We start from the raw sequence: 23,636 nt of genomic DNA, 5'->3' as shown, positions 1-23,636 counted from the left end.
CTAGCCCACATCAGGCTAACTGCCCAAAGATTTATTAGTGGTCTGGGAACCCAATCATTTAAATCCAAGAAAAGGATGACAAGACATCTCTCTCTGCCTAAACCCAGGGCAGTAGAATCATCTTACATACCCTTGTATGGCAACCAGGGGGAAGAAATTATTATGATTCTAGGGCCAAATGGACTGGAGGGGAACAGAGGACTTCTCAAACTCAGCGACCATCTGAACTCAAATAACCAAAGTTGGAATCCACCAGTAAAATTAAATCTGGCAATCTTTCTAGGACTTTCATCACTTCAAGTTGTTCTCACATAACTTTTCTTCAAACTTTTGTCCTTGCTATGTCCAACCTATAGGAATAATAGTAGGACAAGAGGATAATTAACCTTCTTCACTGAAATCCTTTGAGACTACCCTCTGTTTCTTGCTGGAACCTGGCAGATCCTCCTCCAAACCAAGGGAAAGTTAGGAGTGTTCCGTGACAAAGAGGAATGCCTGGAACCAGGATTGAATACCACCAGCAGTTTGTCTGTCTCTGTCTCTGCCTCTTACATCTCACTCTAGACCTGTTTTTGCCACTTGGCCAGAGACACAGGGACATGGTTAGCACACAAATAGAGCATTTGAAACAGGATCCCCTTGGCCTGTCTAGTTTCAGCACTGCGGTGGAGGACAGTTCCCTGCTGTGACCGGCTTCCACACAAAACCTCAGGCTTTCACATCAGAGGCAGAAGATTACTTAGCCAGGTGCAGGCACATCCCAGAAGTACAAGGGAGTTACCACTCCCAATCCTCAATCAATAGGTGATGAGATTGTGTCCCTGGTCTTTTTTGGAGGGAAAATTGGAGGCACATTTTACATAGTTCCTCAGAGGGTATGCAATGGATTGAGCCCCAGTTGCCCAGTTCACTAATGCCATCTGTCTTAGTCCGTTTGGTGCTGCTATGACAGAATACCTGGGACTGAGTCATTTATTTACAAAAACCCAGAAATTTATTTCTTACAGTCCAAGATCAAGACACCAACATCTGATTAGGGCCTTCTTGCTGTGTCCTTAGATGGCAGAAGGCAGAAGAGGGAAAGCAGGAAGAACTCCCACCATCAAGCTCCTTTATAAAAACCTCTAATCCCATTCATGAGGAAGGGGCCCTCACAGCCTAATCACCTCTTAAAGGCACTGCCTCTTAACACTGTCATGTCACTGGCAACACCTGAATTTTGGAGGGAACACATTTAAACCATAGCACTGTTTGTTGGCTTGTCTCCTTTACCTGTCTTACTTTCCCCTTTTCCTCAAATCTTTCTCCTGGGATCACCTCACAAATAAACCTCCTCACCCAAATTCTTGTTTGAGGGTCTGCTTTTGGTGAAACCTAAACCAGGTAGAAAAGCTTTCGTCTTTCTAGTACAGCACACGGTGTGTCATCTTCTGAGAGGAAGGGAGAAAGGTCACATTAGGGTGACTCAAGGGAGGTGAGAAACATCAGTGGGGTGGTCATGAAGGGGTCGATTGAGATTGGAATTCATCCTCTTGAGGAGCGTCTTGCCATGCAATGCTACGGCTGTGTCCACATGGCCCAGGCCAGGAGACAGCAGGAGGTGGTTGAAGGATGGGAAGACATGTGATGGGAAGGACCTCCAGACACCGCTTCAGGCTGTGGATTGAGTTTAATTTTCTCCATGTCACTTATTTTGGGACCCAGCGTGGATGGGAGGTAGCTTCCTGGGGAATGCTGTTCTGATGACAGATGGCAGGAGCACAAGAAAGCAAACCAAACCATGCAAGTACATTTAACGCCTTTGGTTGAATGGACATATGGTACCTCTACTCACATTCCAAGTCACAGATCAAACCCAAAACCAGTGGAGCAAGGGTGTATACATGGCCAACAAGAGAGCCTTGGCAAGGACAATAAAGGATGATGAACAAGTAACACCATCTACCTGTCCAACCTACAAAAGACATGCAGCTGGCTTCTCCCTTTTTCCATAGAGGCACAGGGACACCAAGTGGTGCTTTCATGACTGACTGTATCAGCCACATCCCAGCCCCCCAAAAAGCACTTAACGCCCAGTTTCCCATGAGTCACTCAAAAATGAATTCCTGAAGTGGTCTTTAAATCTGTGTTCTCACATCCTGTTCCAAGCAAGCCTAAACTGTGTATTTCTCTACTTGGCAGTCAGGATCTAAAACAGGGCAGAGGGAATGACATCAAGGTGCAGGGTTTCCTTCTTTTCTGCTCTTCTTTGAGTAGAATAATTTTGCAGAAGACATGTCTTCTCCTTTAGGTATGAGGTTAGAACTGGTTGAATGCCCCCTGACACTACGGAGTCACTGGGCTCCCATGAAGGGTCCTGATGGGAGTGGAACCCAGATGGGGAATGTGCCAAAATACTTTCTTCATGACAAAGAATGCACAGGTCAAATAATAATCATGGTGTCTACATCACCAGATTATTGTGTGTGCGTGTATGTGGGTGAGGACACACACACACACACACACACTGTTCTTTTTTCCTCTTTTCTCCCATTATTGCCTCAGTAGTTGATAAGTTTTGGATCTGTGTTCCCATTCAAATCTCATTCCAAATTGTAATTCCCAGGGTTGGAGGTGGGGCCTGATGGGAGGTGATTGGATTAGGGGAGGTCTCTAATGGTTTAGCATCATCTCCCAGTGCTGTTCTTGTGCTAGAGTTCTCATGAGATCTGGTTATTTAAAAGTATATAATACCTACTTGCTCTCTCTCTTCCTCCTGCTCCAGCCATGTAAGACATGCCTGTTTTTCCTTCACCTTCCGCCATGATTGAAAGTTTCCTGAGGCTTCCCTGGAAGCCCCTATGCTTCCTGTACAGCCTGCAGAACCATGAGCCAATTAAACTTCTTTTCTTTATAAATTACCCAGTCTCAGGTATTTATAGCAATGTGAGAATGGACTAACACAGTGATACTAATGAGGAAGGAGGCTGGCCGTGCATCAGAGTCAGGAGAAATGGGATGCAATTGTGCAGGGACTTGAGAAAAGCATTTGATAAAAACACAATTCTTAGCATAGCACAGAGATGTAGAATGTGTATTAATTAATGTTTTAGGAGTTGTGGATATTAACTTTCATTGGTATATAGTACATGTTTCATAATACTGATGCGGTCTGTTAAAAATGAGGTTCCAACAACTGTGTCAGGTTTTCAGGAAAGAAAAGAATTACAGAAACTTTTTCTGGTGTGTCTTCCTGCAAAAGTAGGTCTCATTATTTCCATTGACCTTGAGAGAACAGACATGGCGAGATCAGAATACTTGCCAAAGGCCACACAGTAAAATGGCAGACTGGAGACCAGGGTGGTGTGAGGTTCAATGGTAAAGGAAAGACCCTAGCATAAGCTAGACCTGTTTTTGAGTCACGGGGAATTTTAGCTAGTGTCCCTGTGACTCAAAAGCAGGTCTAGCATGTCTTCTTCTTTCTCTCGGGTAGAATAGTGCTAAGTAAGGAAGGAGGAGAAAGAATCTCAAGTTGTGGACTTTCAGAGAGACCAAACCTGAAACTTATCACAGAAGGTGATTATATAATAGGTTCCACCACTCTGTCATGAATATCTGTTATCATATATCTAAGTCTCACAGGTCAAGGTAAGAATGGTGATATTTTATTCATCAGTACTTCCCTCACCCTCACAGTGGTTTCCCTCTCTGTGAAGGTCGAGTTTCTCTCCACTCTGAATAGATTAAAAGCTGGCATTGTGATTTTCCTGTGAATGGGGAGGGCAGGCCCATGGCCTTTCCTCCTGCTGCAGAAGCAAGATAGCAGAAGCAGAGGCAGGGCATTCACCTTTCCACCAAAGCTGAATCTTTTTCCCCCAGATGAATGAGAACTATGGAGGTTCACAAGAGAGAAAAGCTCTGTGACCCTCCAGGTGGCAGGAAGTGGAAGAGGGGTTTTTTCTTCAGACAACAGCCTTTCTGATTAGGGGTGCCAGCTCTTTCTGTTCCTCTTTTTGGTGGACTGTGACAGCTTCCCAGAATGCTTTTCTGTCCTTGTTCTGCCAACAGAACTCTTCTTTACTTCGGGAAAACCAGTCCATATGGTTTGGATGGACCTATAATTCCCCTCCTCCCCACCCTCTCAGTCCTAGCCACAGGATGAACAGTGACCACTGATGTAGCCAATCAGAGCACCTCATTTTCTTGGTTGCAGTGATTGGTCCACAAATGAGCACTTAATCCAAGCAGAGACAATCGAAGTTTTTTCACAAGATTTGTTTTATTAACAATGAGGCAGCTGCCTCTGTCTTTATCTTGGATAAAGTAGGATGAGTGAGTCTGCTTTATAATGCCACCAGCACAGAGGATTGAGAGGGGTGAGAGAAAAGGAAAGGGACAGAGGTTGGACAGCATCCTTTAACACCTGAATCCATCTACGCCTGAATAGAGACCAATAACTGGATTTCCTACCTACTGTAGTTAATAAATTCAAATTTTGTGCAAGCTAATTTGAGCCATGTTCATATTACATTCAATTACATTTGAACCTTGACTTCTATAAATTCTGTACTGTATTTATCCAGGAGAATGGTGGAAGAAATCTTTTTTTCTTGGGGTGGGAAGGATATTTGTGACTAGAATCAAAGATTCACATTCCTCCTTGGAAAAGGCCATTTAAATGTGCATACATTGTTGATTATTGTCTTTTCCTGCCATCTTCTTCCTTGTGCTGGAGCTAAATGCAATTTGAGCCCTCAGTCTGGAAGACTCTGGGGTTGTAAAATGCTCAAGGTTCTCACAGTCTCTCTCCACTGCTCCCCCATGCTGATGGAGTAGATGTGGAGGACAGAGTTTTAGATTCCTCCCCTTAACACACAGCTGGGATGCTGCTGGGAAGGAAACAGTTCGTGAACCCCGTTTCATCTCAGCAAATATTTAGAATGCATAAGACTTAGCCGTGGCCTTGAGAATGTCTTGGTAAGGGTTGGGGGATGATCAACCATATGCATGATGTTGAATGTCCTCTTCAGAATATTCACCTATGAAATGTCCCTTGTACTGAGCCAGGTCTGCCTCTCCAATGTCACAGGGTGGCCCACACACAGCTGAACTGCAAGCGTGGTGCTCTCCGGCAGGAACAAACTGCAATCTACCTGATTTCTCTGAGCCCCATTGACAGTGAAGTGGCTACATGATTACCGGGCACTAAGGCTGATTTACAAAGTAGGGCTGGTGCAAAGATGTTACTGCTGTGCTTTCAAGTTCTGAGGACTGGGGAGACAAACTATTGGCTTTGCAAATTAGTAATACAAGCCTTCTGAAATTAGGCCAGGTCTGAAATAAGTTGAATTAAGAGCTAATAAGAATTTTTAAAAACAATTGTACCTTCATTAAAGTATAATTAAAGCACAATAAACTACACATACTTAGAATGTACATCTGTCTACACCCTTGAAGCCATCATTACAATCAAGATAACAAATATTTCCATCACCCCTCAAAGTTTTCTGGTGCCCCTTCCCTCCTTTAACCCCCTCCTCATGCAACCCCTGATCTCTTTTCCGTTACTATAGATTAGTTTCCATGTTTTAGAATTGCTAATAACAATGTCAGAGTAAGTTTAAAACAGTGTCTAGACAGGACAGGGCTGCCTCCTCTGAACAGGTGGGGAAAGCTCCCCTGAATTTGTCCAGTTGAGGGCAGAGTCACTCTCTGCCCCACTTTAAATTCCTAGTTTTCCTCTCACTGTCCCTTGAGAAACAAGCCATATGCTAGCTAGGGTGGCGGTGTGTGATATGGAAACTTTGCAATAGGAGCTACTGAGGAAGAGCCAAGCATATTAGGGGGATGGAGTGGAAGAAGAGAGGAATAATGTGAAAGGAGGGTTTAGAGATAGACAGGGACTGATCCTGGGCACTACACCTTTGTCAAGGTTAAAATCAAAGACATGAACTTTAAAGTCAAGCACAAAGAATGTAGGAGGATTGCCTTTAAATGCCAATGTCTCTAAACAATGAAGCAAGTTAGTAGCAGAAATGGTGAAGTTGCTCCTTGTGGCATTCCATCTTATTTTAAAAAGATACATTCTTGTCTTTATGAATCCAAGCAGCCATGGTCCAAACTAAAGGCAGAGGAGTGGACTAAAGATATTCTAAAATTTCATCCAGTTATGACTGTCATAAAGGTTTAAAGTGTTTTACATAAACATACTTTAAGAGTAGCTGACAGGGCGCAGTGGCTCATGCCTGAATTCCAGCACTTTGGGAGGCTAAGGTGGGTGGATCACCTGAGGTCAGGAGTTCAAGACCAGCCTGGCCAACATGGTGAAATCCCGTCTTTACTAAAAATACAAAAATTACCTGAGCGTGTTGGTGCACGCCTGTGATCCCAGTACTCAGGAGGCTGAGGTGGGAGAATTGTTTGAACCTGGTAGGAAGAGGTTGCAGTGAGCCAAGTTTGAGCCACTGCACTGCACTCTGGTCTGGGTGACAGAGCGAGACTCAGTCTAAAAAAAAAAAAAGTAGCTAATTGAGTGAATATTTATTTATTTAATTTATTTATGAGACAGTCTTGCTCCGTTGCCCAGATTGGAGTGTGGCACGATCTTAGCTCACTGCAACTTGAGTGAACATTTAAAAGTGCCTGAACTTAACTTGACAAGGTCCATTTTGAGACTGTGAGTGGTAAAGTCTTTGTGTCAAGATCAGCAGTGATGTGGGACACGGGTTTGTTCTGCATGCCAGCTGCAGTGTGCACACTCTGCTGCTGTCCTGGGACTAGAGATGGGGTAAATATGACCCACCATTGCTGTTAATAAACTACCTTTGAAACATAATTTTAGGCTCAGTAAGTAGCATCATTAAAACTGTAAGAAGGTATCATTAAAACTGATATTATTTACGTGTACAAATAAATCACGCTCAAACTTCCCCCATACATTGTCTCTCAAGCAATAAAAAAATTGATGGATACAATTCTATTGTTGAACAAATATCAACTCTGATATCTTGGCTCTCTTCAATGTTTCAGGGCTACAGGTGGTCACTATTTGCTACCTGAAATATCATTTTGTTTATCTTTTATAAAGCCACATTGCAATTACTTTAGAAATTAATGTCAAATGAATTGGTAATCAATTCTTGAGTGCCTCCTCATCTGAGGAGGCGGTAGAGTACTGGGGGAAGTACCCTGAAGTCATTAAAGGTGGAAAATTCTCCCCTTTGTGGTTTCCCTCACTTTGTGATGTCAGCGTCTGTGTGCTTGTTTGCTTCTCGAGCTGATCCCCAAGGCAGAGGCCATGCCATATTTGTCTTTAAATTCTTAGTCGCTAACCCAGTGTTAATACATAGCAAGAGCTAAATAAATGTTTATTGAATAAAGGAATGAATGAACCAGAGTTGCTACTGTCAAATATTCATATTTTTTCTAGCTTTTCCATAAAATAGATGTGTTTAAAATATTCATGAATAGATTCCCCCCCATGGGTTCATTATTTCCTTAAAGTATGATTCCATAAATTTGATTTTTGAATTAAGGAATATATATTTTATCTTTGTAATGTATTTAATATTGCTTTTAAAGCTGATTTTAAAGTCAATTTATAATTGTAACATCATCAATAATGGGACAACGATTATTATAGCACATAGACTTTACGTGTCTCCTAATATAATGCAGTTTGAAATACGTAGTGCTATGACATATTTTTTCCCAACATTTTAATCTTAATTTAGAAATAACTTTTAGTCTCAGAAGATGGGTTGTTCTATGAGACGTCTGTCTGATTCAATTGGTCAGTGTCATGAAACAATAAAAAGGGGGGAAAGGGAGGATATTCTAGACGAAAAGAGATTTGAAAGACACAACAACAAAGGCAATCTGTGGACCTTGATTGGATGTTTGTTCAAACCAATTAGCTAAAAAGTCATTTGGAGAACAATTGGGAGTGTATAAATATAAAATGAATATTAGATAATATAAAGGATTTTTTTGTTTGTTCGAGACTGAGTCTCAGTCTGTTGCCCAGGCTGGAGTGCAGTGGTGTGATCTCGGCTCACTGGAACCTCCTCCTCCTGGATTCAAGTGATTCTCTTGCCTCAGCCTCCTGAGTATCTGGGACTACAGGCAAGCACCACCATGCCTGGCTAATTTTTTGTGTTTTTAGTAGAGACAGGGTTTCACCATGTTGGCCAGGCTGGTCTCAAACTCCTAACCTCAAGTGATCTGCCTGCCTTGGCCTCCCAAAGTGCTGGGATTACAGGTGTTAGCCACCACGACTGGCCAATGCTTTTCTTTCAGGTTGAAGAAATCCCTTTGGCATTTCTTGTGGGACAGGTCTGGTGTTGAAATCCCTCAGCTTTTGTTTGTCTGGAAAAGTCTTTGTTTCTTCCTTCAAGCTTAAAGGATATTTTCAGCAGATATATTACTCTAGGGTAAAAGTTTTTTTCCTTCAGCACTTTAAACATGTCATGCCACTCTCTCCTGGCCTATAAGGTTTCACTGAAAAGTCTGCTGCCAGTCATTTTGGAGCTCCATTGTATGTTACATGTTTCTTTTCTCTTGCTGCTTTTATGGATTCTTTATCTTTGACCTTTGGGAGTTTGATTATAAAATGCCTTGAAGTAGTTTTCTTTGGGTTAAATCTGCCTGGTGTTCTATAACCTTCTTGTACTTGAATGTTGATATATTTCTCTAGGTGTGAGAAATTCTGTTATTACCCCTTTTAGTAAACTTTCTACCCCTGTCTCTTTTGCTACCTCCTTCTTAAGGCCAATAACTCTTAGAGTTGCCTATTTGAGGCTATTGGCTATTTTCTAGATCTTGTAGGCATGCTTCATTGTTTCTTTAATCCTTTTTCTTTTGTCTCCTCTGTGTATTTTCAAAAAGTCTGTCTTCAAGCTCACTAATTCTCTTTTCTGCTTGATCAATTCTGCTATTAAGAGACTCTCATGCATTCTTCAGTGTGTCAGTTGCATCTTCAAATCTAGAATTTCTGCTTGATTCTTTTTAATTATTGTAATCTCTTTGTTAAATTTATCTGATAGAATTCTAAATTCCTTCTCTGCATTATGTTTGAGTTTCCTCAAAAAAGCTATTTTGATTTCTTTGTCTGAAAGGTCATATACTTCTGTTTCTCCAGGGTTGGTCCCTGATAGCTTATTGAATTCACTTGGTGAGATCATGTTTTCTTGGATGGTGTTGATACTTGTAGATGTTCTTCAGTGTCTGGGCATTGAAGAGTTAGGTATTTGTAGTCTTCACAGCCTGGGCTTGTTTGTACCTGTCTTTCTTGGGAAGGCTTTCTGTGTATTCAAAGGGACTTGGGATTCAAGCCCAATAACACCGTGGTTTTTGCCAGAGGTACCACCTTTGTGGTCTTAGATAAGACCCAGAAGACTTCTCTAGATTATCAAGCAAGAATCTTTTGTTTTTTCCCCTTACTTTTTCCCAAACAAACAGAGTCTCTCTCTGTGTGCTGAGCTACCTGTAACTGGGGGTGTGATGATGCAAGCACATCTGTATCTATCACCACAGGGACTGCTCTGGGTCAGATCTGAAGCCAGCACAACACTGGGTCTTGCCCAAGGCTCTTCTCTCAGGATGGTGAGTTTCACCAGGTCCCAGGCATATCCAGAGGTGCTGTCTGGGAGCCAGGAATTGGAGTCAAAAACCTTAGCAATTTATCTGATGTTCTATTCTCCATGGCTAAGCTGGCACTCAAACCACAATACAAAGTCATTCCTGCTCTTCCCTCCCATTTCCACAGGCAGAGAAATCTCTCCCTGTGGCCACCACCACCACTGGTCTATGGGGGTGTTCTGCCAGGCCACTGCTAATGTTTACTTAAAGCCCAAAGTTTCTTCCGTCAGCTTGTGGTGAATGCTGCCAGGCCTGGGGCTCACCCTTCAGGGCAGTGGGCTCTTCTCTAGCCCAGAGCAGGTCCAGAAATGCTGTCTAAGAGCCTAGGCCTGAACTTGGGACCTCTAAGAGCTCTATCTCACTGTGGTTAAGCTGGTACTTAAAGTGGAACACACAGTCCCCTTTACTTTTCCCTCTGCTTTTCTCAAACAGATGGAGTCTTTCCCTGTAGCCATTATAGCTAGGAATGTGCTGGATCACCCCAAAGCCAACACATATCAGAGTCCAAGGTCCGTGGCATACTCCCTGGGTGTCACTAGTAGTTATTCAGGTCCCACGGGCTCTTTAATCAACAGGAGATAAATCCTGCCAAGAGTGGGTCCTTGCCTTCAAGGCAGCAGGTTCTGTTTAGGTCCAGGGTGTGTCTAGAAATGTCCAGGTGCCAGGGCTTCAATGAAGGCCTTAAGTCTCTGTCCAATTCCCTATCCTACTGTGGCTAAGCTGGTATCTGAAGTGCAAGACAAAGTCCTCTTCACTCTTTGCTCCCCTCTCTTTAAGCAGAAGGAAAGAATTACTTTCATTGCTGCAAGCTGCACTGCCTGGGATGGGAGGAGGGATGGCACAAATATTCCCTTAGCCACATCAGCTGGTGTATCCCTAGGTCACTAGTCACCCTAGTTTACTGGCTCTAAGTCCAGCCTAGCACTAGGAGTTGCCTAGGAATTTCAGTCCTTGTGTCCTAGACTGCCCTTCAAATTCACCTACGACTCCAGAGCACTTCAGCCCACAGTAGTGAGGCTTGGTGAGAAACTCAAGTTCTGACCTCTGGGATGGGCTATTCCCCTCTGGCTCGGTCTGGTTCATTCATAGGCACTTGCTGAGCCCAGCATGGCTTTATTCTCCTCTATGGCAGAGCAGTACAGAGGTCAATGTAATGTTCCCCAGTCACTGTGCTCTCCCTCCCCAAAGTGCACAGGTTCTCTGTCAGCTCTGCACTGCTACTGCTGCTGGGGGATGGGTAATGGGTGGCACTGGCAATTCAAGACTCTCTCCTGCCTTCCTCAATGCCTCTTTTGGTGACACAAAGTTAAATCCAGGTATTGTGATTGCTTACCTGATTTTTGTTTCCTGTGATGGTGCTTTTCTCTGTGTAGATAGTTGTTAAAGTCTGGTGTTTCAGCAGGAAGGACAAATGGTGAAGTCTTCCATTCTGTCATGTTGCTCTACCTTCCTAATTGTGAAATTTCAATTAGCACATTATTCTGCCAAGTGAAAAAGAGTTTTATTATGATACGGAGTCTTGTGCAGACATCTTGGGAAAAGCTGCCCACAGCATGAAGTTGTCAACTTCTTCTCCTAGTTTGCAGTCTGAATGTCTCTGGTTATGGTATAGGGTGGCTTGTTGAACTTTCAGAGTGGCCTATACATCAGGCACGAGACTTGTTTCTTAAAATTATCTAGTTCCTGCTTGTAGGGCTTCAGGAATAGAACAGTTCCCATTTTTCATAATTTTATAGAAGCTGGATTGAAGAAACCTAGAAGAATTTAGAATCTAGTCTAGTCTACAGGTACATAACAAGTACTCAAAATAATGCATAGGACTACAATCTAATAACAAGTGTATCATAGCTTTTCCTTAGAAATATAACTTTTTCTGTCTATATTGATCACATAAGAATCTCATATTTGAAATCTTGAGGCTAAGAAGCTAAACCAAAGCAGACTTTAGATTTTACTTCCAGTCTTAAGGTTCCTGAGCCTGCCAGGAAATGACAATTTTGACTTATTCTCTGTAAGACTGGGAACCCTTGAAACCAGGCATTCTGTACACATTCTCAAATGTAATATTCCAGTCAGAGCCTTGGTAATATAACCAATGTTTCCAGTTGTATGCTGTTATACAGAAAGCAAATTTTTATTGAACTTATGCAAATAACTATATTGCCTATATCACACACAAATATATAACTATATTATGCAAATAACTAAATGAATATTCACAGATAGTTTCCACATTTTGGAGAATTCAAGTAGGGAGAAAGAAGTAAATGCTTCCACCTTTGTTCATAAAAATATACTTTACCAAATTTCTTTAAACTACAGACAGCTTAAGACAGAATATATTCTTTTTTCTTTTTTTTTTTTGAGACAGGGTCTTGCTCTGTTGCCAAGGCAGGACTGTAGTGGTGTGATATCAGCTCACTTAAACCCCTGCCTCCCGGGCTGTCACTTAAACCCCTGCTTCCCAAGCTCAGATGATCCTCCCACTTCAATCTCCTAAGTAGCTATGACTACAGGCAGGTGCTGCTATGCCTGGCTAATTTTTTGTATTTTTAGTACAGACTGGATTTCTCCATGTTGCCCAAGCTGGTCTCAAATTCCTGGTCTCAAGGGATCTGCCTGCTTTGGCCTCCCAAAGTGCTGGGATTATAGGCATGAGCCACTGCACTCGGCTGAGAGAACATTTTCTTAAATCTGGAAAACAAAACATTTAAGTGAAGAACCAATAATGTTTCAAATAAAAGTTATAAAAACCTTATCTTCATCAGTTATTTAATCTCATGTAATTAATTTTTGTTCTGCTTGACCTTGATTTGTTGTCTCACAAATTCATCAGTTTCTTCTTAGAGTTCTGAAATTTTTTATTTAGTGAATTGTTCTTAAAGTTATTAAAAAAAGAAGAAACCTCTGGCCAGGTGCTGTGGCTCATGCCTATAATCCCAGCACTTTGGGAGGCCTAGGCGATCAGATCTCTTGAGGTCGGGAGTTCAAAACCAGCCTGGCCAACATGGTGAAACCCTGTCTCTACAAAAAATAGAAAAATTAGCTGGGTGTTGTGGTGCACACCTGTAATCCCAGCTACTCACGAGGCTGAGGTGGGAGGATCACTTGAACGCAGGAGGCAGAGGCAGCAGTGAACCGAGATTTCCCCACTGCACTCCAGTCTGGCAACACTCCATCTTAAAACAAAAAACAAGAAACAAACAAATAAAAAAACCCAAACCTCTATTTGAGAGTACTTGTTAGAGTCTTTTGCACAAATCCGATTGCAAATACTGTTAGAGAAAAGTCAAAACAATAACTATGGATGACAAAAACTTAGAAGAACCATGGTTACAAATCTGATCGAAGTTCATTATAATCAGCAATTGATAAGGAAATTGATTATTTCTGTGGCATATAACATAATAACCGGAATTATGACTGATGATATATTGGATTTTAAGAGTTTTATACAGTTTGGAACATTCATATCAATAACACATAGATGCAACTGAAAGAAGATCTAGAGTCATTTATTTGACAATGCTTCCCATGTAACTTACCAAATAAGGCTAATCATTTAATATCTCTAAAGATGAGAGATACATCCTTTGATGCTCTCCAGGGATCTGGCTGTAATATCCCAAAGTTGATTATAGGTCAAAAAGACTTAATTTAGAATTTTGATAATGGGGAGGCCTGTTAAAGATGACAAAATGTTTAAAACCCTTGATTAAGACAGGACAACAGGCTGAGCACAGTGGCTCATACTTGTAATTTTAGCACTCTGGGAGGCCAAGGCAGGCAGATCATTTGAGCCCAGGAGTTTGAGACAAGCCTGTGCAACATAGTGAGACCCTGTCAGTATAAAAAATTACAAAAATTAGCTGGGCATAGTGGTGTGCCCCTGTAGTCCCAGCTATTTAGGAGGCTGAGGTGGGAGAATCACCTGAGCCCAGGAGGTCAGGGCTGCAGTGATCTGTGATGGCATCACTGCACTTCAGCCTGGGTGACAGAGTGAGACCCTGTCTTGGGAAAAAAAAAAAAAGACAAGATAACAGGTCACTGTTAATTAAATAATAAAATTAAATAACAGTAATTCATTTAACCAGAGTGATAATCAGAATTCAAATGCAATACAGAAACTTACACTGATGTAAAAGAGAAAAATTCTTTAACCCTTTCAAAGCCCGGTTTTCCCAAGTAATCAGAAAACCTGATAAAGACAACATAGGAAAGTGTCTTCACAAAACATAAACATTTTGTTCTCAGGCTAGTTACCAAAAAGATAAAGAAAAACCTCCTTCAATGTGATTACCTCTCCTCATAGGAAGCCCATTCAGATACCTGGAAGTTGAACCTGATGAAAAGGTACTTGCATTTTATCAGACATAGTAAGAGTGTGTGCCCAAAGGTTATGAGCATGTATCATATTATAGAGAAATGTGAACAAGAAAACTAGTACCTTGTACAGGGAAATGCATGGCTCTTAGAAAAAGCATGAGATGTCTCCTTTTTACATGGAGCAATTAGGACACATCAAGAAATTGTTATGCAGGAGGAAAACATTTCTTTCCCAGGCCTTCAAAATAGACCATTTCGGTGTCAGGTCGTAACAGCAGAGTTAGTACTGAAGAAAAAATTTACAGGAGCTGACAAGAAAGTTAAAAGAGTTATCACCCCAGCCAAACCAGAAGATGTGTGTGTGACCTGCAAATCACATGCGGCAAAATACAGCAAAAGCTGAATTTCTGAGACATGAATTTGAGAAGCCTTAAGAGCCTTAGAGAATTTCTCTACTTTGAGAAATTAACCACTCTAAACAAAGAAGATGGCATTTCCAACCTGAAACTAGGGAAATTAAATGCATCTCAGAAAGAAACTTAGCAGAAATAGAAACTGTAAAACAGGAAGAAGCTGCAGTTTGTAATACACCCGTTAAACAGATTTCAGAATTAAAAATCAAAACTTCTTGCAATTATACTAAGAGCAGATCAACACTTCAAGAAAACTTTGTTGTTTTAACATAGGAGAGCAGATTATTTTGTTTTCTATCATTGTATTTTTTTTTTTGGCGGGATGGAGTCTCGCTCTGTTGCCCAGGCTGGAGTGCAGTGGTGCAATCTTGGCTCACTGCAAGCTCCGCCTCCCGAGTTCACGCCATTCTCCTGCCTCAGCCTCCCGAGTAGGTGGGACTACAGGCACCCGCCACCATGCCTGGCTAATTTTTTTGTATTTTTTTTAGTAGAGACGGGGTTTCACCGTGTTAGCCAGGATGGTCTTGATTTCCTGACCTTGTGATTCGCCTGCCTCAGCCTCCCAAAGTGCTGGGATTACAGGCATGTGCCACTGCGCCCAGCCCTATCATTGTATTTTTAATATCACAGCTCAATTTTTAGAAGGACTTACAATTTCCTTCTAATTATAGCCAACTTGATCACACACAAAAATGTCTTTCATAAATTCATCCTTCACAAACATTGTGTGATGTACACATACCTTCCACGACATGCTTAGACATTCTGCTTGAACTATACTTCCTCTTTCTTAAATAACCAGCCATTTGACTTTCAGACAAAAATTTGCCGCATATGATTCTTTCTTATACAAAATTATTCTTTTTTCTTTTTAACTCTTTACCAAAACTATACCCTCATACTTATAACTTTCTTTACATCTCTCTCTCTCCTACTTACTGGTTTCTTTCTATCTTGTTTATATTTCCTTCCTAAATTCATATTTTAAAATAACCTTTAATAACTGCTGAACTTACAATTAGAATATGTGTTTTTTATTATTCTAAATGAAGAACACATTTTTATGCCTTTCTTATATTTTATCTCATAAAAATCTTTGGTATGCTTTATATACAGAATTTTATATATTAATTAGAATTTTTAATTCTTAGTAAACTTAATTTCTAGTGAAAACCTAGGAAGCAAGAATTTTTTTAAATGTTATGACAACATATTTATTTTTAAAGTATTTTTATTTTTATAGATTTTGGAGGTGCAAGTGCAGTTTAAAAAATAGATTTAGGAGGTACAAGTGCAGTTTTGTTAAATGGATATACTACATAGCACTGAAGTCCAAGCTTTTAGTGTAGCCATCACCTGAACTGTGTTCATTGTTACCATCAAATAGTTTATCAACCCTCACCCTCCTTCCACCCTCCCACCTTTCCAAATGTCCAGTGTCCATTATTCCACTCAGTATGTTCATATGCACACATTATTTAGATCCCCCCCCTTTTTTTTTTTTTTTTCTGAGACAGAGTCTCATTCTATCACCCAGGCTAGAGTACAGTGATCTCGGCTCACTACAATCTCTGCCTCCCAGGTTCAAGCAATTCTTCTGCCTCAGCCTCCTGAATAGCTGGGATTACAGGCACCTGCCACTATGCCTGACTAATTTTTGTGTTTTTAGTAGAGGTGGGGTTTTGCCATGTTGGCCAGGCTTGTCCTGAACTCCTGGCCTCAAGTGATCTACCCGTCTTAGCCTCCCAAAGTGCTGGGATTACACTGTACCCAGCCTAGCTCTCCCTTCTCAGTGAGGACATGCAGTATTTGACTTTCTGTTTCTAAGTTATTTCACTTAGTAACCTGTAGTTTCATTTGTGTTTTTGAAAAATACATGATTTTATTCTTTTCATAGCTGAGGAGTATTTCATGATGTATATATATGCCACGTTTTCTTTATCCAATCATTGATGGATATTTAAGTAGATCCCATATCTTTGCTTTTGTGAATAGTGCTACAATAAACATATGAGTGCAGATATCCTTTTTATGTAATGACTTATTTTCCTTTGAATAGATACCCAGTAGTGGGCTTGCTGGATTAAATGGTAGTTCCACTTTAAGTTCTATGAGAAATATCCATACTGTTTCCCACAGAGGTTGTACTAATTTACATTCCCACCAATTGTGTTTAAGAATTCCCTTTTTTCCATATCCTCACCAACATCTGTATTTTTTTGACTTTTTAATAATAGCCATTCTCATTGATATAAGATGGCATCTCATCTTGGTTATAATGAACACTTCTCCACTGATTAGTGATGTTGAGCATTTTTTCATCTGCTTTTTGGTCATTTGTATGTTTATTCTGAAAAATGCCTATTCATGTCCTTTGCCCAGTTTTCAACAGGGCTATTTGCTTTTTGTTGTGGTTGAGATATTTTAGTTCCTTGTAGATTCTGAATATTAGTCCCTTGTCAGATGCATAGTTTGCAAATGTTTTCTCCCATTCTGTAGGTTGTGTTTCACTCTGTTGATTATTTATTTTGCTGTGCAGTAGCTTTTTAGTTTAATTAAGTCCCATTTGTCCCCAGCACTTTGAGAAGCTGAGGCAGGCGGATCACAAGGTCAGGAGATCAAGACCTTCCTGGCTAACATGGTGAAACCCCATCTCTACTAAAAATACAAAAAATTAGCCAGGCGTGGTAGTCCCAGCTACCTGGGAGGCTGAGGCAGGAGAATGGTGTGAACCCAGGAGGCAGAGCTTGCAGTGAGCTGAGATTGCGTCACTGCACTCCAGCCTGGGCGACAGAGCAAGACTCTGTCTCGAAAAAAAAAAAAAGCCCCATTTGTCTGTTTTCATGTTTGTTGCATTTGCTTTTAGTCATAAATTCTTTGCCAAGCAAAGGGAGCAATTTTGAACTGTCTGTCACATATTGGTATTTTATAAATGAGAATTTTATTATTTTAGAAACATTTCCCCATAATGTAATTTTTATGTACTGTTAGACTCAAATATACTTAGTCTTTCTATAAAATTTAAGAAGCCAAAGACAAACATATTTATTTTCAGCAATCTATGTTTTAGAATTTATCTTATTTGGAAATGACTTGGACATTCAATGAGTATCACTTAATTTAACATAACTTTAGAATTTTAAATCACACAAAAAATTCATTTATAAACATTTATTCCATTTACATTTACCTAATTTATTTTTATCAATATTACCTAAATTACTCATGAAAACTGAGATATGAGATAAAGCTACTCATCATTTCAAGTAATTTCCCTGTTAAACATATGTACAGTCTGTGAATATCAGGTGTTCACCTAAGTAAGAAATTGAAAGTTAATTATACGGATATTTTGCTGATGACTTAGAAGACATAGCTGTTTTTATTAAGCCAACACTATTAAATTAGTCTTACTTGTCAAAGAGTTACACAAACAGAGATCATTATGTTTTTAGGCTGGGTTTATAGTTTTACTATCTTAAAATATCTGGCAGAGACAAATATAATCCTATCTGACTAGTAAACTCACACAAAAATGTATGCTGAAATTCTGAAGATGTTTTTATTTTTATTTCATCAACAAATTTAAAACCAGCTTATTTATTAAAGAAATACTTAAGTCACATGCACTAAAAGGCATTTGGGTTGATTACTCCATAATTTATATAAGCACTCATGTATCTAAGCCAATCTGAATAGAATTCCTTAAGGGATTTCTAGCTGACTATGCCAGATTTTACCATGCAGATACAACATACAAAATGCGTAAACACATATAGATATACACATACCACAATAAAGATCTTACAGCTTTCATTTTAGAATTTTAGTCATGAGATAGTAATACATAGTAATATACACTTATTGGTTTATAAAAGATAGTTGGATCCAAATTATATTTCTTAGAAAATGGGGTCTGTTCATATAGCTAAATGTTATTTACCCTGACAGGTAGTCTAATGAAAGCTGTGGACCAAAATTTTGAACAAAACAGTTTGGTTTTCTTTTTTTAAATCTCTTTTGCCCCTTTACACTCCCTCTTTTTTTTTTTTTTAAATCAGTTTCAAATGAATTTAGGGTTAAACATTCAGTTGTTTATTTTTCAGCTTGAATTGGCTGAATTGTATAAGAAAAATCAAATCTCCAAATAGGCTTGGGTGTTTTAATAACAAATCTATGTTTTGTTTTTTTGTCTGGTTTGCTTGATTAGTCAATGTGAGTGAGAAAGCATTTTAGCAGGTTTTTTGTTTTGCTTTGTTTGCTTTTTCTGGGCATGGCAGACAAAGAAAGGCATTTTTATGCCAGAGAGACACCTCATATTATTGCTCTGAGCTTAAGATTTTGACCTGTTTAATCTGAGAGCCTAATTTATAAATATTTATTTATGTTTTGGAATTTATCTTATTTGGAAATGACTTGGACATTCAATGAGTATCACTATTTAACATAACTTTAGAATTTTAGATACATAGCAATATATACTTATTGGTTTATAAAAGATAGTTGGATCCAAATTATATTTCTTAGAAAATGGGGTCTGTTCATATAGCTAAATGTTATTTACCCTGATAGGTAGTCTATTTTATTTTAGAATATAAATCCCTTAATTAACTATTCCATCACCCTAGGCAATTGTTTTTCAGGCACACTCAAATTTACATTTCATGTCTAGATTGTTGGTTGCCATGGAGCTGTTGTAAGTTGTAAAGCCATTAATTTGAAAGCCCTTTAAGACCGTAAAAAAAAATCTTGTCTGGAATGCCATAAGCAGTGTGTTTATCTCAACACAAGCAGAAAAGTCAGCAGATTCAAAGTAGGCAGAAAAAAAATAGAGATATAGAAAACTTAGAAGGCTCTACATGTTAACTCTGCAGTTACAGTTTCTAATTCAGCTTTAAGTAAAAACAAGCTTGAGGAGTTTGAATGATTCCCATGATGGCCACTGGTTTAAAAACATGGCTGGGCATGGTGGCTCATGCCTGCAATTCCAGTGCTTTGGGAAGCCAAGGCAGGAGGATTACTTGAGGTCAGGAGTTCATGACCATCCTGGGCAACATAGTGAAACCCCGTTTCTACAAAAAAAATTTTTTTTTAAATAAAAAGAAATGCACGAGGACAAGTCATGTAATTGGCAGGAGTCCCTGAAAACCTGGCATGCCTTAATGTTTGAGAATATCATTTTTGTTTTATATTAATCTCTCAAGAGTGAAGAAAATTCTATAATTCCTGTCACGGAGTTTGGACTGCTGTTTTAGATAGCGGTGACTGTCCTAGTGGTTTTTAATTGGCTGTCTTGTGCCCACCATTTAGAGTGTTTATTTTTGCTCTCAGAAAATGTTTAGAAACAAGCAAGGGGGAAAAAGGAGCCAGATCATTTACAGACGCACATGACCAAACTCAAATGAAACAAAAAATAAGAGTGTTCACAAAAATTTTAAGCCAGGCATGCAGACCACACAAAATACTATACCAGGCGTGCAGACCCAGACAAAATGTAAATTCTGTGGAAACCAGAGGACTCAAATCAGAAAAACATTGTTCTTATTCCAGATAGCACCTGCCAGAAAAGACAAAACATATCTTATTATCTCAGAAAGTGAAAAAGAATTCACTGAGGGAAGGGAGTCCAAGAATTAAAAAGGATATTTATTAGAGCAGAAAATGTAACTCATGGCAGCATAGAGCGCAAAGGGCTCAGTTGATACCTCACTTGATACCAGGGGCTGCCGATTCCTCTGAGGTGGGTACACTTGGGTCCCACTTCTGAGATCTCATTTTTATTAATCTAAATAACAAACAGACAGGGAGGCTCTAAAAGAAAAATATTTATTTGGGAATAGGACACTGCAATGGGAACATGTGTGCCATAGTAAACTATGTGTATATTTAGGGAAGTAAAGACAGACAAACTTTTTAAAGAAAAAATGAGGATAATTACATAATTGTTTTGGAATAATTGTCCTTAGCTACAAGAATCAATGATAAGAGTGGTGCCAGTCCAAGATTAGATAGGCAGTTGCTGGGATGTCCTTGCAGAAGAATTTTTGTGTGTGTCAGGTTGTGATGGCCTTTGTGCACAGCTTTAGTTTTTGCAGTCTTTTATCATAATTCTTGTTATCAGGCATTTGTGCATGAGAACTCTTCCTTCCTGGCATTTCTTGGCTCTATTTGTGAGGATTTTTAATACGAGTGACTTTGTTTTTATTCTGACAACCTTCATAGCCCCAATCCAACATGATTGGTGTCCTTATAAGAAGAGGAGAAGAGACAGAGACAGACATACACAGTGGGAAGATGATCTGAAGATTCACAAATGGAATGCAATATGACGACAGAAGCAGAGACTGGAGTGATGTGTCCACAAGCCGAGGATTGCCAGCAACACCAGAAGCGAAGAGAAAGGCATGGAACAGATTCTCCCCTACAGCCTTCCCAGAGAGGCGGGCCCCACCCACACCTTGATTTCAGACTTCTAGTTTCCTAACTGTGAGAAAATAAATTTCTGTTGTTTTAAGTTACCCAGTGTGTGGTACCTGTTACAACAGTCTTAGAAAACGAATACAGACTCTACTAAAAATAAAATCAGAAAAAAAACCATAAACACAAATAAAAATTTAATGACTGAGTTCCAGTGTTAAGGAGTGAAAAGGTCAGCAAATGCTCTCTTCCAAAAACAATTATAAAACTCAACAAAACTGTAAAAAAAAATCATTTCAGGGCTTTGGAATAGACCAAAGGAAAACAACAAAATGAAGAGCATTTATTTATTTAAAACTGCTGAACTTTGGGTAAGAATAGTAGGAGTCTAGTTTTGCTTAAAACGAAGGTTTAACATGATTATAAGGGAAAGAGGGAAGATATTATCTCATGCAGCTATCATCATGCTAGAACTTCTCATTCATTCTCAAAAAAATTTGAACACACAAATGACACATGAATATTTTCTCACGGCAAAATAGAAAAACATCAATACAATGAAATTCCATATTGATTCTCATCTTTCATTCTCATTTCTCTTCTTTGATAGTAATGCAGCTACGAAGGTAATTTATTTTGTATTTGTTTTGATATTAAATAAATAATATCACAATGTCCAATACCACTGCTGCTGGAGCTGCATCTGCAAACTCTGGGGTCAGTTCCTGTGGCACCCAGTGGCACCAGTGGCTGGGAAGGCGGGTGCTCCAGTGACCCACCCAGGGAATGATGACGAGGCGAGTGAGGACGAACCACAGTAAATTGGCTTCGTCAGGAGACGTGTGTCTGTGAGAAATGCTCTGCAGAGTTCTTTAGCATCTCTGAGTTCCTGGAACATAAGAAAAAATCACACTAAAAATTTACCTGTTCTCATCATGAATGACAGCGAGAGGCCAGTGTCTTCAGAAGACTTCTCCAGAGCTGTACTTAGCTACCAACCACCCAGTCCAAGCAGTGAGTGAAACCAGCTGTGGACTCTGCGATGTACCTAAAGACAGAGACCGTCCTGCCGCTGCCCCCAAGACATAAGGTATTTACCCAAAGGCAAAGTGGTCAACACATATGTGACCTTGCAGGCACTAGGAGGCACCAACGTGGCGATGAATCAGCAGAGTGCAGATGCGCTGCCTGTCCCAGCGCCCATGTGTGCCTGAGCAGATCCTGTGTCTGCAGCAGGAGGTACAGCAGGTCCAGCTCACCCAGCAGATCGCATCCAGGTGCACATGTGGACCTCCCATGCTCTCCACTTTGGTGGTGGGCGACGACCTTGGGCAGTCGCATGTCCCAGCAGGTTTCTATGGCTGTGACTTTGCTCAGCCAGAAAGCTGGAAGCCAAGGTCTGTCTCTGGATACCTTGAAACAAACCAAACTACTTCAAGCCAACATCCCTGCTGCCAACATTCCTTCTGCTGACATCCCTTCTGCCACCAGCTCTCTGTCCACAGGGCTGACACCCTTTGCTCTGAAGCCAGATGGAACCAGGTTGTTCCCAAAAGTCATGTCTCCTCTCGCAAGTGCTTTGCTTCCTCAGACGCCGGGCTCAGTGCTCTTCCAGAGTCTTTTCTCCACTGTCACACTAGAACCATCCAAGAAAGGGAAGAGGAAGCCACCAAACATCTCCACAGTCGACGTCAAACCCAAAGATGAGGCTGTCCTCTACAAGCACAAGTGTCAGAGCAGTCTCCCTTCCATGTTTATCTGAGCCCAGCCAACCTATGTCAAAGTTGAAGTTCCTGGCACCTTTGTGGGACCCTTAACATTGTCCCTAGGATGACTACTTTGTTAGCAGCCCAGCCACGCCGACAGGCCAAACAACGTGGCTGCATGTGGTGTGGGAAGAACTTCTCATCTGCTGGCGCTCTTCAGATTCATGGGTGGACTCACACTGGAGAGAAGTCTTTTGTAGGCAACATTTGTGGGCGAGTTTTACCACCAAAGTCAACTTCAAGGACCATTACATGATCCACGGGGCGAACAATAACTCAGCCTGCTGTGGGAGGAAGCTGGCCATCGAGAACACCATTGCTCTGTTAAGTACAGACAGAAAAAAGTCTCAGAAATATTTCCCAAGGAAATCCTGGCCCCTTCGGTGAAAATGGACCCTGTTGTGTGGAACCAGTAGCCCAGCATGCCCAATGGCAGCCTGGCCATGAAGACCAGTGAGATCTCTGTGGTCCGGAGTGGGGGTGTTCCTAACCTCCTGCTTTGCTTGGGGGCCAGCTCCATTGTGAATAACACCACCGTCTTTGAGATGGATGGCTCCCAATCAGGCATCAGTGCAGATGTGGAAAAACCAGGTGCTACTGACAGCGTTCCCTCACTTCCTGGAAGAAAACAAGATTGCAGTCAGCTAAGCTAAAGGAGAACTTGCACGGAAGGAGAAATGCAGACAGAGTGAAATCTCTAGAATTTGCTTTTTTGGTAAACACTCATCTCCTGTTTTCTTTTTCTTACTGATATGCAAATGATGTTTTTGAAGGTTGTGACCGCAGCCTCAGGCAAGTCCCACAATCACGACTGTTGCTATGCTGCTTTGCAAAAAATTGAAAAATCAAACAACAAAAAATATTCATATCAAAACAAATAAAGACTAGCATTAAAAAAAATTTGGAAAGAAGCGGGTCTTGCAAAGTAGCTTTTGTACTTGTGACAAACTGTATACATAGAACCTTTGTACAACCTAGAATTTTTTCCAAAGACTGGTTACCTATTTCAAGGTAGAACCACTGGAACTTATTGAACCAACATGGAAAAGACAATGACTTAGCCTAATTGAGGGGAGAGGGGTACTGTATACCTCCA

General features: G+C 40.4%; 1 pseudogene; it reads left to right on the top strand.

The window, feature by feature from the left end:
• The window catches only part of LOC129032895 (sal-like protein 4), a 48,457-nt pseudogene extending 25,269 nt beyond the window's left edge, over nt 1-23,188 (top strand).
• Nucleotides 23,189-23,636: the final 448 nt, after the last annotated feature.

The sequence above is a fragment of the Pongo pygmaeus genome, chromosome 2 (assembly GCF_028885625.2).
Source record: "Pongo pygmaeus isolate AG05252 chromosome 2, NHGRI_mPonPyg2-v2.0_pri, whole genome shotgun sequence".
NCBI lineage: Eukaryota > Metazoa > Chordata > Mammalia > Primates > Hominidae > Pongo > Pongo pygmaeus.
This window is presented reverse-complemented; position numbering and strand designations above follow the sequence as displayed.